Raw genomic sequence first — 12,018 nt, forward strand, 5'->3', positions numbered from 1 at the left:
TGCTAGGCTCCTCTGTCCATGGGATTTTCCAGGCAAGAATACTGGAATGGGTTGCCATTTCCTTCACTATCTATAATTTTCTCTTTAGCTGTATTTGATATTCTGTTTAACCCACCTACTAAGAAAGGTTTTTCTAAAATATTTATGTGTTTCATTGATAAGATTTCTATTTGATTAAAATATTTTTGAGCAGATAAGAAAAGCCATATGATTAAAAAATATAAATGATATTGAAATGTATGAATTAAATATATTTCTATTCTATCCCAGTCTGCCCCTAAGGGTAATCATTTCTGTTAGGTTTTTGTGTATGTTTCCCATGTTTCTTTATGCAGATAAAGCATATATGCATTCTTATCATTCTCTTTTTTACATTAAATTTAGCAAGACCAAATATGCAATTAAGAATTTAATTTTTTCACTTAAAAGTATACCTGAGAGATGTTGCAATTTGATTATTTTTAAATCTTCCCAGTCCTAATAAATAATCTCCAATTATTTATTTCCAAAATTCCTTCTTTATTTCTATAAATATTCCATACACAATTATTTTACATTTTGTGTCTAATAATTCCAGTCTCTGCTGTCTTCACATAGAAGGTACAGATTGAGCTAACTTTCAGTCATAGTGACTCGTTTCCTTGAATGTTCAGTGATCTTTGAACTATAGTTCATAGTAATTAACGGGGATCCTGAGGATCTAAATTGAAGATGAGTTCTTTCAGGATGAATTTGCATTGGTTTCTGCCAGGAACTGAGCAAAGAGTGTTATGACCTGCAGAAACTTCAGTACCATTCCAGAATTTTCCATGTAATCCACGCTTTTCATTTAGTCTCCCCTACCTCACATGTCGGGGCCAAAATTTAGGTCTCCATAGAAACACTGACAGACTTCCCTGGCAGCTCAGCAGTAAAGAATCTACCTGCAATGCAGGAGACACAGGAGATTTGGGTTTGATCCCTGGGCCGGGAAGATCTCATAGAGGAGGGCATGGCAACCCACTCCAATATTCTTGCCTGGAGAATCTCTTGGACAGAGGAGCCTGGTGGGTTACAGTCCATATGGTCACAGAGAGTTGGACACGACTGAAATGACTGAGCACACTCACAGAAACACTGACAACAGGTTTTGCCCTGGATATGTTTCTGGGCTTTCATTTGATTGATCTCTCTCTTTAATTGCCAGTACAACTTTACTTAGCACAGTTTTACGGTACAGTTACTATCTGGAGGCCCTCCCTGGTGGCTCTGTGGTAAAGAATCTGCCTCCCAGTGCCAGAGACGCAAGAGACATGAGTTCCATCCTTGGGTCAGGAAGATTCCCTGGAGTGGGAAATGGCAACCCATTCCAGTATTCTTGCCTGGAAAATTCCACGCACAGAGGCGCCTGGTGGGCTGTCGTCCATGGGGTTTTAAAAAGTCAGAAACGACTGAGCAACTGAGCACGATGAGCACATACTATCTGGTAGAGAAAACCTTTTCAAAATTGTCTAGGCTTTCTATAATCATTTATTTTCCCAAATGATCTTTCCTTTATTTATTTTTTTAAGTATGATTTCTCTGGGGTTTTTTTGTCATTGTTGTTTGGGGGACAGGGCTTTGGTTTTGGTTTTTTGCTTGTTTTCTGGCTGCTTTTTGCAGCCCCTTAGTTCCCTGACCAGGGTTGGAACTCAAACCCACTGTAGCAGAAGTTGGAATTCTTAACCACTGGATGACCAGAAAAATTCTCCAAATAATCTTTCTTTCTTCTTCTTTTTTTTTCAACCAATTTTATTAGTAGTATTTTTTTTAATATTTATGTGACTACACCAGGTCTTAGCTGTGGCATGCAGGCTCTTAGTTGCAGCACGCAGGATCTAGTTCCCTGGCCAGGGCTTGAACCTGAGACACCGGCATTGGGAGTGTGGAGTCTTAACCCCTGGACCCCCAGGGACGTCACCCACAAATGATCTTTTAAACTGTTCACCCATGGACTTTTGTGAAGTGAAACAAGCTATGAGGACTCATCAAGAAAATGATGGCAGAAGTATGTTAACTGCAAACCCTACACCAACACAAGTAGGAACGAAAACGAAGCAAAAGCAAGAATAAGTACTTGCAGCAGGCCATAGCTGGGAAAGGCCTCAACACTATATGCTACACTCTGAAGATTGCAGCCTTTATAACGCCCTTTGGAACAAACTGAGAGTCCCATGACCTGACACCAGTTTCCAGCTCGTGACCACAATGCAGTGTCATAGATTGTAAGTGGAGGCAATTCTGAAGGTTCCCACAGTCTAAGTCCTGGGGGCATGGGAAAGCTGCTGGAAGAATAAGAAACACTCCCGTTGGGGCCCACTGGCTCATGATTGATTGCCAAGGGACCTGGTGTTGCAAGAGATTCTGGTCTACCAAGCACATGATCTTCTTTCTCTGTTATCATTTCCTATCAGATTGGGACAGTATCTAGAGACAAGACTACTTCACAATTCCAGAGAACATGGAATAATCCTATGCTGACACATTTGAAAAGGCAGATGGAAAGAGGTGGATAATTACTATCTACCAGAGTCTCTTGTGTCTCCAGCATTTCAGGCAAATTCTTCATCTGCTGAGCCATCAGGGAAGCTCCAAAAATAACTAAATAACATACTTTAAATGTACTACGTGAGAGAAAGAAGGAGTTCTTTCCAATTTACAAATACCAATGTACTGATGCTTTGAATAGATAATGCACAAGAGAAAATTAGAGATATCAAAGTTGATTTATAAAAAGTTCTAGAATGAAGTATTAAGTAGAACCTGGGAGCAGACTTAATTAGCAATATACTGTGACTATGACTGTGTATTACAAGAATGCAAAGGTGGCTAAATGTTAGAAAATTTATATTAATGTTGACCAAAGTGGGAAAAGCATATAGTCCCATGGTAGATTTCGATAAAATATTCATAAAATTTAACATCCATTCTTAATAAAAGATCTTTGTAAAATGAGATTAGGTGAATAATTTATTTACTGTCAAAACATATCTCATACCAAAAACCAATATCATGCTTAGCAATCAAACATTTATAATCTCTATAATATGACATTGCTTTTATGTGATAGACATTGTAATTAGACAAAAGAGCAAAATAAGAAGTTTAAATATTGGAATGAAAAAGACAAAAATTATCATTATTTGCAGATAATAGGAAGTCTAAAATTCAGCAGAAAGTTTTTGAAAAGTAAAAAGTTGATAAGGTTTTCATGATATAATATTAATATTCAGTACTCAAAGTCTTACAATGTATTATAAATATAACCCAAATTTAGTCCATCTTAAAAGTACATTACTTTATATAAATAAATTTTAATTACATGAAAAAAAAAACAGAAAATTACGAAGAAATAGAACATAATATATGAGTAAATGAAAAGGCATCCCTTATGGAATACAGAATGTTCTAGAATACAGAAATATTCTAGTATAAATTCTTACAAAATATTTAATCTACAAAACCATCCTATTTCTGGTCAAAATCCCAACATGATATTTACAGAAAGAAGCATTTTTTAAAAGTATTCCAACTGTATGGAATATATGGTATCTCAAATCAGTGGTGACTGGCAAAAGCTCATCACATAAATAATTAGGCTATTGTAACTATGATGAATACTGTGAAAGAAAATACAGGTTGGTGTGGAATGTTTTAAATAAAATGCAGGCTCTTGTTTCATTCATTACACAAAATAAACTCCAAGTACAACAAAATGTTTTAAAGTAAAAACCAAAATTAAAACATAAACACTAGGACAGAAACTGGACAATTATTTTTATAATAGTGTGTGGAAAGTCTGAGCATGTCATGACAGCCAGTGATCACAAAACAAAAGATTAAGAACCTCAACTATGTAACAGTGAAAACTTTCCAGTGCCAAAACAAATAAGAGCCCTATAAAGAAAAAAAAGTTAAGGACAAAGGACAAATGGGAAATACGAGCAACGAAAATGGAGGACAACCTGCTGCTACTCGGATTCATTGAGTAGTCATTGAGGAAACATCATTCTTCCTCCCAAGGGAAACAGTGTTGGTGCTTCAGCTCACAGAATTTGTCTCCTGTCTGTACGGACCCGTTCCCATAGGCTTTGAAGGTGGAGGGAGAGGGATGACCACTGGCAGATCCTATCACTCACTCCTGCCAGAATTGTCAAGCACCCTTCACACACACACACACACAGAGCATGTGAACATACCATACACACATATACCACACACGTGTGTGCACACATGACAACATATATGTGCACCCATGTACCACACACACCCCCCACACGAACAGACCACATGCACACAATGACACATGTGTACAGACACAGCAGGCAACATAAGTATGCACACATGCATTAATACACACTATACACACTCACTCCATGTGAGCATACCATATACACGTGCACCACACAGTACACACACGTGTGTGTACACACAACCAACAGCACGCGCATGCACACATGTGCCATATACACAGTACACACACACACACACGTTCACGCCCTTTGGGCACTTTATTGAGGAATCAGAACTGCTAGTCTGTGGTGTGCATCTTCCAGGAGTACTGTTCAGCTGTTTCCAAGCTCTGCATTCTTTCTGGATCCAGAACCTTGCCCTGGAATGTGGTCCTGGAGAGGGTATGACCCGTCTGCCCCCAGAATGGAATCAGAGGAACTCCGCAGCCTGCTTCCTGATTCCGGGCACAGGACAGGCCTTTCCTCCCTCTGCTAAAGGGCTCTGCTTTCATGAAACAAAGCCAGAGCGTGCAGTGAGCTGAAGTCCCAGGCCTCCTCAGATTCTGCTGTTAGGTTGTCTGTCTTAGTCCCTAATGCTTTTAGGAAACCCCCTTCCCTCCCCAGTTTTGGCAGCATCTTCTGGGGGGACTCAGGGCAAGGGGAGCCTCTAATCATGAGTGACTGCATAGGAGGCCACTGTGAACCATAAGCTGTCATATGACAACTTGTCCAGCCACGGTCATAGAAATTCCCCAGAATGTGCATAATCGAGGGACAGAGTCCCTGTGGCAAAGTCACCTGTGGAGGCCACCTGTGGAGGTCACATGACTCCAATGTTTGGTGGCTCAAACTACTGCTGAGTCCCTCTTTGAAGATGGCCATCACAGCCCGCAGCACATTTTGGGGGCAGTATTCTGAGTCCATAAGTGAAATCTTTTCCAGACTGTATTCAATTTCTGGCAATAGGTAAAACCATTTGCCATATGTTCTAGCGCTTTTGTTTTTGTGTTTTGGGCCGAACCTCGTGGCCTATGGGATCTTAGTTCCCTGACCAGGGATCAAACCCGCACCCCTTGCAGGGGAAGCATGAAATCTTAATCACTGGGCCACCTGGGAAGTTCTCAGCATGTTCTAGTTTATAAAAGAAATGTCCATAGAGAATAGAATTGTGGTTGCCAAGGGGGTGGAGGGGGAATGGAGTGGGTGGTGGGGTTAGCAGATGCAAGCTATTATATGTCGAATGGATAAACAATGAGGTCCTACTTAGCACAGGGAACTCTATTCAGGATCCTGTAATGACCCTTAGTAGAAAAGAATATGAAAAAAGAATGTATATATAACTGAATCACTTCACTGTACAGTAGAAATGAACACAGCATTATAGATCAACAATACCTCAATAAAAAATTAAATTAAAAATGCCTAACAGGCTAAGTTTTAGTGATACATATTTGTATGCGTGTATAACGTTTTCACCATATGTAGAGAAACAGAGACAGAAACCCATGAGGTAATAAACCTTCGCAGTATTCTTTGGTAACTCATAAACACATTTTGAAGGCAATTCCCAAAGGGGATTTCTCAAGACTTTTTAAAAAACAGTAATAGCATCAGTAGAATAAGTATTTAGTTTTTCAAAGTATCTACTTGGAAGAAGTACAATTTAGATGAAAATCTAGTATGTTTTGGGGGAAAAAGTCTCATTAGAATCACAAACTGTCTAGCAGATGTCCTCTTCTTTCGAAATGTTCTTTTCAAACGCTTAATCAGCATATTTTCCCTTCCTATATGAAGCTCACTACCTCCCTCCAGCAACCAGCCAATCTGATGAACCATCAGCTCTTCCATTTTCACTCTGGAAATGTCTCCCTCTATTGTGATTTTTAATGTCTCTTCATGAAATGTCCTGCCTTTGTTCATATTCTTATACCCCTCCCCACTTTTATTACTGGAATTTCCCTCTTAGATTTCTCCATCTGACAAAACCCTCCTAATCCTTCAAGGTCCAGTTCAAACTCCACCTGAGTAGCCGTTGCTGCCCCCTTCCTTCTTTTTCGCACCCCTTCTCTCTTGTCATTCAAGCTTTCCTAGTGGCTCAGATGATATAGAATCTGCCTGCAATGCAGGAGACTGGGGCTCAATTCCTGGGTCAGGAAGATCCCCTGAGGAAGGGAATGGCTAACCACTCTAGTATTCTTGCCTGGAGCATTCCGTGGACAGAGGAGCCTGGCCAGCTATAGTTCATGGGGTCACAGAATGGACACGACTCAACAACTCACACTTGCCTCTTGTCATTCTGCTTGTAGGGTAGAAACTCCATCACTGAAGGCACTCAGCAACGTTTGCTGGGTGTTGTGAAATGAAACCTGGACTTATGTCTCAATCACAGGGGACATTCAGGGTCAAATGAAAGCAGATGACATCAGTTTGTTTCAGTCAGGCAAGAGTCCAGTCTGCTCACGATGAATGCTAAACCAACAGATGGGACTGTATTTCACACTTCCCTTCTCATTCCTTTGAAAGTATACTGGGAAGTTGCCTGGCTACACTCCAGACAGAGGACACACGACAAGTCTTCCTTAGAGTTTAAGAAACATGCCTCAGACAGATATAATCCACTGGAAGCCATCGGTTAGAGAAGAGTAGTGTTAGGCAAAAAAAAAGAAAACAGTATTGTCTGGGAATAGAAAGGTCGAAGACACAGGCTGTGCAAGTGAGGTTGGAAATCACACCTAGCCTTTGGACAGGGAACATTTTGGTCAGTTGTCTGATGTTCACCTGGCTTCCTACTTCCAAGTTCATTTCTTGCTTCATTTTTGCTGGTGCCAGAGAAAGTATGTTTGGGTGTAACTTCTGGAAAAAAAATGTATCAGCAGAACTAGCTTTGAATTATCTAATCATTTTTTGACCTTGCAGAAGGATTTTATGGTTTTTGTTATTGGTGTTAAGATTTTATGTAGGGAATGATAGATTATTAGGGAAGTGTGGGAATCAACAATGCCCAACCATTTGGGGAACACTTTATTTGCGGCAAATATGTTTAACAAAGGGTTAAGTCTTACTATTAACCACTAATTTGACATGGCTGCTGCTGCTGCTGCTGCTAAGTCGCTTCAGTTGTGTCCAACTCTGTGTGACCCCAGAGACGGCAGACCACCAAGCTCCCCCATCCCTGGGATTCTCCGGGCAAGAACACTGGAGTGGGTTGCCATTTCCTTCTCCAATGCATGAAAGTGAAAAGTGAAAGTGAAGTCGCTCAGTCGTGTCCAACTCTTAGCGACCCCATGGACTAGCAAGGCTCTATACTTAGCAGGAAGGACCACCAGTAATGCATTTCTCCAAATGACAGACAGGCTCAAAGAGTGGGCTCAAAGGTGGACTCAGAGCAACTCCAAGCCAACTAGACAATGATATTCAGCAAACCAGTAATTAAAAACAAACCCGTGGTGATTCAGCAAGCTTATTCCTGAGGCAGGGAGGGACGGGGAGGGATAGCTCTACATACTTTGGTCTTAGCATAAGTGTTGAGTTCAGAACATTTCCAAATCACAGTATAACTCGGACTATGTTAAGCTTTGATTTCTTTCACAGGGAGTCAAATTCCATCCCTGTGTACTATGAATGTTGGTTTTTGTTTTTCTTTTTCTGTTTGTTTTTTAAGAAAAGCTTTCCTTTCACTGCGAGTATTCTTTATAAATCTTACCAATATATATGACTTTAATGGCTTATTACCACCCTCAGAGTGGGGCTCTGAATTAGAATTAGATTAGATAGGCATTCACTCAGATCAGAGAATTTAGAAGCTTCTCAATGGAAATGCTGACGAGTTCAGTACAGCTGAGCATCCTCTCCAACAGGATCAAGTCTCAGACTCTCATTCCACTCAGAAAGCATCTACTCAGAATAGGTTGTTTTTCTTGCTGCTCAGTTACAACACTTTCTTTCAGTTTACCGGAGCACAGCATGGTGGTTGACCAAGCAAATAATTATGCAAAGCAGAAATCATAAGGCATTAAAAGATAAGTCAGTTTGGAAACTCGCATTTCCAAAAGTGCAGGCTAATGCACTAGAATTATCCAAAAACTAGAAGCAGTCCAAAACATTTGTTCTCAGGAAACTGGTGAAGTTCCAGGGATTTAGGGCAATGACCTGGGTGACAAAGCTGACGAAAGTGGGTGGGTGATAAAGGGCCAGTTGGCAACTCACTTGCAGGCAGAGGTTGAGGACGGTGACATGTCTCGTCACCCTTAGAAAGCTAAGTGTGTAATACGATCAATACAGACCACAGTCCCAGGCCACATAGGCAGCTGTCCAAGGCACACCGGCAACTCCCCAAGTCTGTTCAGCACCGTGTGTCCCTCCTGATGTAGGTCTCTGCCTCTGCTGTCTTATCCAGTGACAAGCCTTGGCCTTTCCATGCCTGGCTCTCAGTCAGATTCACGTGCTCCCCCAGCTGTATCTCCAGTGGGGATTCCAGCTCTGTTCTAGATCCACCCCCATCTGAGTGGTCTCTTTACAGAGGTCTACAGGGGTCTGGGCCAGTCTACAAGGTCTATCAGGGTTTCCCTTATAGGTCAGTTGATAAAGAATCTGCCTGCAAGCAGGAGACCCCAGTTCTAATCCTGGGTCAGAAAGATCTGCTGGAGAAGGGATAGGCTACCCACTCCAGTATTCTTGGGCTTCCCTTGTGGCTCAGCTGGTAAAGAATCCACCTGCAATGCAAAAGACCTGGATTCGATCCCTGGGTTGGGAAGATCCCCTGAAGAAGGGAAAGGCTACCCACTCCAGTATTCTGGCCTGGAGAATTCCATGGACTGTATAGTCCATGGAGTCACAAAGAGTCAGATACGACTGAGCAACTTTCACTCCTTACAGGGGTCTACGGGCTTCCCTGGTGATTCAGCACTAAAGAATCCACCTGCCAATGCAGGAGACATGAGTTCAATCCCTGGATTGGAAAAATCCCCCTGGAGAAGGAAATGGCAACCCACTCCAGTATTCTTGCCTGGGAAATCCCATGGACCAAAGACCCTGGTGTGCTGCAGTCCATGGAGTCACAAAGAGCTGGACACTACTTAGCAACAAAACAACAATAACAGGGCTCTGCAGCAGCAGCCTGCACTTGTTGAGGGAGATGGGAAGAATGACTGCAGAGATGAAGGGAAGTGGAGGAAAGGGCTGACACCAGAGGTGTGTTACAGATGGAGACTGAGAGATGCAGTCTCACGAGGTCAGTCACCTTGGTGGAGTTTCTTCAGCCTCCATCTAATCCTGCAAGCTCTTCCAGATTCACCAAACTCAGACTGGTATTCAAACCAGATAGTTATGTGTTAATTTTCTCCAAGAAACCTGGTAAGAACGCTCATGAATGCTGGTCGTAGGCAACCAAGTCAGAGGCAGCTGTTTCATGCCTTTGGCAGCAAGCTGCAGACTGGCTGGAGTCTTCAAGTCTGGCAGCCTTGTGCAACATCTCCTTGACAGGGACTCATGCAATGTGAACACTTAGACTCTCTGACTCAGACCAAGACACTGTCTTCCTTGTTTGGTGCAAGAGATGCTCTGCCCAGCTGCTGCCCCTTTAAAGGCCCTGCGACAGCAATTCCCCTTTCCTGGGCTCTGCCCCATTTTGACCAGAAGGCAGCTTTGATGGAGAGCCTCACGGCTGTCCCTGACCATCCCAGCATAGCACGAGTGTCCACATCATCTGGTGTTCATCTCTGTGAGATCGCAATGAACAGAAACCATCCCAAGACAAAAATAGGTCCCTCTGGTTCTTGGAGTTGAGCACTCTTTCAGGTTCTAAGGTTCACTCTTCACTGGAAGGCATCTTGGACAGAAGGAATCACGGCTTGTGGTAAGAGCTATTCATGCTTTGCCCTGTCTCATCCATTCTTGGCTGTACTCAGTTCAGCTCATTTCAGTTCAGTCGCTCAGTCATGTCCGACTCTTTGCAACCCCATGGACCACAGTACTCCAGGCTTCCCTGTCCGTCACCAACACTTGGAGCTTGCTCAAACTCATGTCCATTGAGTCAGTGATGCCATCCAGCCATCTCATTCTCTGTTGCCCCCTTCTCTTCCTGCCCTCAATCTTTCCCAGCACCAAGGTCTTTTTCAATGAGTTGGCTCTTCGTATCAGGTGGCCAAAGCATTGGAGCTTCAGCTTAACCCTCAGTCCTTTCAATGAATATTCAGGACTGAATTCCTTTAGGATTGACTGGTTGGAGCTCCTTGCAGTCCAAGGGATTCTCAAGAGTCTTCTCCAGCATTACAATTCAAGCATCAATTCTTCAGCACTCAGCCATCTTTATAGCCCAACTCTCACATCCATACATGCCTACTGAAAAACCATAGCCCTGACTGTATGGACCTTTGTCAGCAAAGTGATGTCTGTGCTTTTTAATATATATGCCTATGGACCCTGATAAATTATGTCCTTTCCCTTCCCCAAAATCTCTGTGCATCACTCAAAGGAATGTGTCTTTTTCAAGGGGAGAAGGCAGACTTCCAGACCCAGTTACTTTCCTAAAACCTCTGGCCATTGGTCACTTCCACCACTGGCAGCCTTGGCGTGTTTCTAAGAGAAAATAGAAGTAGTCCTCGGCTTTTGCTATAGCCCCTTATAAGAACCTAGGAAATACTGTGGTAGAATTTAAATCTATAATTGATTATTTTTAGTAACTTATGGTAGGTAAAATTCTAAGATAGCCCTCATAATCTCTGCCACTTGGTGTCCACAGCCTGAATAATCTTTTCCCCTTGATTGTGACTTACTTTTAACCAACAGAATATGGGGGGGAAAGTGATGGGCTTTTGCAGGTATAAATAAGGCTTCAAATTAGTTGATTTTTAGTTAGTTAAAAGTAGATTATCCTAGTGGGCATGACTTAGATGAAAGCCCTTTAAAAGAGGAACTGGGCTCTCCCTGTATTCAGAGATTATCCTTGCTGACTTGATGAATTGGGCAGTCTGTTTAGGAATCCCAGATGGCAAACAACTCAAAATGGCCCTCTAGGAACTATGATTGACATCTAAAACTTGAGGACAGCTTCCAGCTGACAACCAGCAAAAAGTTTGGACCTTCAACCATACCACCACAAGGAAATGAATTCTGCCAACAACATGAATAAGTATAGAAGAGGGATCTTCCCCAGTTGAGCCTCTTGATGAAGATGCAACCCAATCAACACTTTGAGTGCAAACTTGTGATACCCTGAGCAGAGAAACCAAATAAACCAAACCTGGATTCCTGATCCATAAAAGATTGGAGATAATAAATATGTACTGTTTTAAGCCATTCAGTTCAGTTTAGTTCAGTCGCTCAGTCGTGTCCAACTCTGCGACCCCATGAATTGCAGCACGCCAGGCCTCCCTGTCCATCACCAACTCCTGGAGTTCACTCAAATTCACATCCATTGAGTCAGTGATACCATCCAGCCATCTCATCCTCTACTGCCCCCTTTTCATCCTGCCTCGGAGCAGTATGAAATCCCTCCCAGCATCAGAGTCTTCTCCAATGAGTCAACTCTTTGCATGACGTGGCCAAAGTACTGGAGTTTCAGCTTTAGCATCATTCCTTCGAAAAAAATCCCAGGGCTGATCTCCTTCAGAATGGACTGGCTGGATCTCCTTGCAGTCCAAGGGACTCTCAAGAGTCTTCTCCAACACCACAGTTCAAAAGCATCAATTCTTTGGTGCTCAGCCTTCTTCACAGTCCAACTCTCACATCCATACATGACCACTGGAAAAAATCATAGCCTTGACTAGAT

Source organism: Bos indicus x Bos taurus, chromosome 8, assembly GCF_003369695.1.
Source record: "Bos indicus x Bos taurus breed Angus x Brahman F1 hybrid chromosome 8, Bos_hybrid_MaternalHap_v2.0, whole genome shotgun sequence".
Taxonomy (NCBI): Eukaryota; Metazoa; Chordata; class Mammalia; order Artiodactyla; family Bovidae; genus Bos; species Bos indicus x Bos taurus.